This window comes from Cynocephalus volans, chromosome 15 (assembly GCF_027409185.1).
Source record: "Cynocephalus volans isolate mCynVol1 chromosome 15, mCynVol1.pri, whole genome shotgun sequence".
In the NCBI taxonomy this organism is placed as follows: Eukaryota; Metazoa; Chordata; class Mammalia; order Dermoptera; family Cynocephalidae; genus Cynocephalus; species Cynocephalus volans.
The window spans coordinates 46,099,518-46,104,309 of NC_084474.1; positions in this window are offsets into that span (position 1 = coordinate 46,099,518).

Consider the following 4,792-nt stretch of genomic DNA (forward strand, 5'->3'; position numbering starts at 1 on the left):
TGAAAACAATTTAGTGGAAAACTACTCAGTTCCCTGTCAAGGGCAATTGAGGACAGGACTGATAAAGAGTATTAAACAGGCCATGCTTCAAAACATTACTACTGCAAATGGCTTTATAACAATCAAGGACAGAATCAGAGGTCCCTCTTGGCTTCTACTACTTTATGGTGGGCATAAATTTTATGCATCCTAGGAAAAACATACTCACATTAAAGCATACCACTCTAATTGTACACCTACTTAAAACATTTTGTAATTTTCAAATTATTCTTTTTTGGTTCAACAAATAGTTATTCACTTTTCTACTCAACTTCACTGTAAATTTTGTGATTTTTCAAGTCTTTCATCTAGCAGGCTACCTTACAGAATACTGAGGCACTTTAAGACAGTGATATCAGTTAGTATCATTATGGATAATTAACTTTTATAAAACCTGGAAGAGTAATTAAATATAAATTTACCACATATACATACATTGCTTAACACCACCATTATATAATGTTATCCCTAAAAATGTTCAATATTTTACATAATATTTAATATATATTTTCCCCACAGAGTGCTGACAGGCACAGTTCAAGGAGAGTGAGCAGGGAAGACAATAAATACCATACCACCTTGGGTAATGAGCACACAACAAAGCCAATACGCCTGTCTGCTGAGTGCACCACTGCAGCACCCCAGCTGAAAGCGGTCTGCAACATGTGGTTACCCCCTGTAGCCTATTTTGTGTTCTAGCTAGCAGTTCTGACCCACAGTGGCTAACGGAAAGTGTACAACAGCATTGGATCTGCTACAAATAAACAAGGACAAGTATTATTCTTGGTGCTAAGATCAAAGTTTTATGGCAGCTGAATGTACTCTCAAGGAAACAGTCATGGAAACTGGGTAGATAGAGATAAACAGAAAATTAGACTGGGGAAAGTCCTCTGACATTATGAAAAGTATCATAAATATTATCACAGCCTGGGACAACTAACAATTAATTGACTGGCAGGTAGTCATTTCATGACTTAAGAATATTAGAAAAAAAACCTGGAGTGAGTGCCAACATATCAGAATCATGTCTCCATAGGGCCTCTGCTATACCAAAACCACCCCAGGTAGGGCTGATTGTCAGCATTCAAATTTTTAGGAGCACATCCCTTCACCCCGAATCACTCCCTCCCATAGGACATGTCTCTGCATCCATGGAGGGAAAGAAAGAGAAGAGAGAGGGAAAATAAAATATTACCTTTTATTTTCTCAGGCACACAAGTGATTTGGGATACCAATTATCAAGACATTTTTACTGATTCACCTTCAGAATTATCTACTTTAAATCTTCAGCCACCTTAGAAAATAGTTTGCAGCAATCACTTTGCAATTCAGAAGTACCAGGTTGTAATTTAGTTCTAAGTTAACTTAGAACTAATTCCTTCCAAGGAATAAGTTAACAGTTTATGTTCAATATGTAAGGTTATCTGAACTCCTGAGTTTTAAATATCCTGTGGAACTGTGATCTCTCTCCCTTCTTAAATGGCTTTTCAGCTTAAAGTAATCATCTTTTGAAAATTTCTATCCTAAACATTTTTTTATAACAAAAATCAGCAACATCCAATCTAAACAGTGTTATGCTGACCATAACTCTGATACAGTGAGTAGCCTTGGGCTGAAACAAAATTCCACCTCCCAGGCCATCAATCTAGGTCAGTACTGTCCTTCCTGAGGTCCACAGAAACCTCTTTTCTTCTCTGTAAATACTGCTCGGCCATGAACAGCATCTAAAGATTTACCCCAAACTAACTTGGTACATACCTACTGACTTTCTCAAGCATTCTAAACATGGGCCCACAGCTAACAAATATTGGCATATGTAAGTCACAGCATCTTCTCCAAGAAAAGTTCAAATCAGCATTGCACATTAACACACATAGTAATGCTGGAGATGTGCTTGCACCTACACCACTTAGCTCAGTAACAGCAAGGGCAGATAAGAGTAACTACTGAACTTAATGGCTTCACAGGAGCAAAATGTTTTATAGTCATATTCTTGACCCTATCAGGGGAAAGCCATCTTAGAAGGGTTTGCAGCTGGTTACAATGTACATCAAGGGAGAGTATGGCTGGTTCTGAATAAAACCACAGTCATTTCTGAACATAAACTCAAAATGCACATTCTATTGACAGATTTAGTTATATTATTTTTGCAAACCAGAGTACAGATTTCAAGTTATTTCACAAAGCAGATAATTAAATGAAAATGGACATGAAAGCACATAGTAAATTACTATATATACATTTTTTAAAAGAATTGCTATTTTAAAATAATTTACATAACAAAATTTGGCAAAGAGTAAACAAAACCATCAATAATAAATGAAAAATATGAAAAACTTGGGGAAAGACCCAAGGAATTAAAAATAGAACGTATCTTTCATCAGCTTTAGAAATTAGGTGTATTGTATGCTTTTGTAAATGTGCATAAAGCAACTTAATGCTGCACTTAAACAGTCTGATAAATCAGAAACATTTCATTTCAATAAATATACATGACTAGAGGCATTTTATAAATATATGTGACTGGAGGCAATATTTGGGCAACATAAAAGTTTCCTGTAGAAATGTGTTGCTGCCATAGACCTGGGATGCAGGATTAAAGATGGCATGACTAAGGCATGGCAGTGCTTTGCACAATTTATACTGAGTACAATCTAAAAAACAGCAACTAAATTCACCCATCAATAGCATGACTGTAATGGACTGTTCTGAGGCTGGAAATGCTGAAGAAAAGGAAAACCAAAGCTATAGATTAGTTTTTCAGAAATAGTCAATTCATACTATTTTAATGGAAAAATGATTTATTATATAAAATTATGATTGGCAGAATACAGAAAAATTATTTCTCTTTTACCTTTACATATTTATTACAAGTACCAAGCAAAGTTTAACAACTGGAAGAACCCATTACAAACTACCAATAGGTATTCATTTGGTGAAATTATTCAAGTCACAAATGCTAAGTAAATAAACGCACTTCAAAATACATGAAGTGTGAAGCAAATAAAAAAAACAGCGGTGTTAAGGGCTGGCCGGTTAGCTCAGTTGGTTAGAGCACACTTTGTAACACCAAGGTCAAGGGTTCATATCCCCATACCAGCCAGCTGCCAAAAAAAAAAAAAAAGAAAGAATTATTCCTTTAACAAAAACTAACCAATAAGAGAAATACAAGAAAAATGCTGTCATGTCAGATGGAAAAAAATAAACCAAATGTATTGCTCATTGGGATTGTTAAACTAAACTCATTAAAACAAACAAACAAACAAAAAAACCTAAACAGGCAATTAGGATTCAAAAAAGAAAAAAAAAACTATATAGGTAATTTAGATTTAAAAAATAATAAGAGTATTCCAATACTATATATATATTTTTTCTACCTATAATAGATGGAAGTATTTGATGACCAATTATGTGTTGTAGATCTAGGTGCCTATCAGAGCATTTGCACTGAAGGTCTCCTTAGTATGGGCACATAAATGAACTTCACTGTTACTCAAAGGTGAGAAAACTTATGCACTATGAAGGAAAGGAAAACAATTATACCTGAATAGGGCAAAAAACCAACACATTAAAATCAAATTTATCTCTGTAATAAGACTGGAATAATCTGCTTCCAAAGAGTTCCTTTGCACTTCAGTAAATCCAGGCAAAAGTTGTACCCTAATGAAAAGGCAAATGTGAAGGTCTCTGATAAGTTGCAATCTTCACAGCAAATAAAAGAGAGAGAGAGAGAGAGAGCTACCCTTATAAAAAAAAACAAAAACAAAACTCATTTCACAATTAAACTGTTTTAAAAATAAAGATGATAAATGAATAATACATGTTATATGAATAATATGCCAAATTATTGTATTCTGTAGTCACAAGTGCTATTAATACACTTGGTTCATGTTACAGAGAAAGAACTGAGACACTTAATTTCACATTTCAGAATTCCTGAGTCTTATCAGAGAAAAACAAGTACTAAAAAAATAAATGAAATAAACCTACCTATAGTAGGGCAAATAATACAAACTTGGGCATTAAGTTAATATCATATTCATACTTTTAAAGCTGAAGACTATGGGAACAAATATGTATGTACTTCGATGGAATTATAAACATGATTTTAAAGCTTGGCTTTTTAAAAAGGCGTTTTGATCAAACAAGGCCACCTGAGTGACATCTTCAATGATGGTAAGCCCACCATTTTAAAGGAATAACATCTTTATTTCAAAGCCTAATTATTAATATAAAAATGGAAAAAGGTTATTTTAATAAAATGTTTTAGTAAGGTTGCAATGGGACAGCCCTTTGATGAAAGGTCTAAGGAGGATAAAGCCAATATAATCAAGTAGAACACAAGTTCTAATTTTGAGCCAACACCCACTAAATAATTTCCCTTTTGCTTTCCATATTACACAGTGAAAATAAAAAGGTATCTTAAGAGCACTTCAGTCCCACGATGTAGGATTTAAGCTTGTGTGAATAGGTGTGAATGGCCTTGCAACAAGGTGATGCTTGCAAACTACATTCAACTAAAAGTTAATGTCTGTTTTCTAACAAGTAAGGAAAAGGGAAGCGAAGTGGTCCCACTTAAAACAATAAAACAAAATAAAACACACTGTTTATCCTTTCTGAAAAGACTACCAAAGCAAAGAACGTACAATAACATTGTACATTTAAAACTGCATAATATTACTCATCTTTATAAGTAGGAAAGATGCATAAAACTATTCACGGACTTTATAAATAAAGACACTAAGTGGAAAGA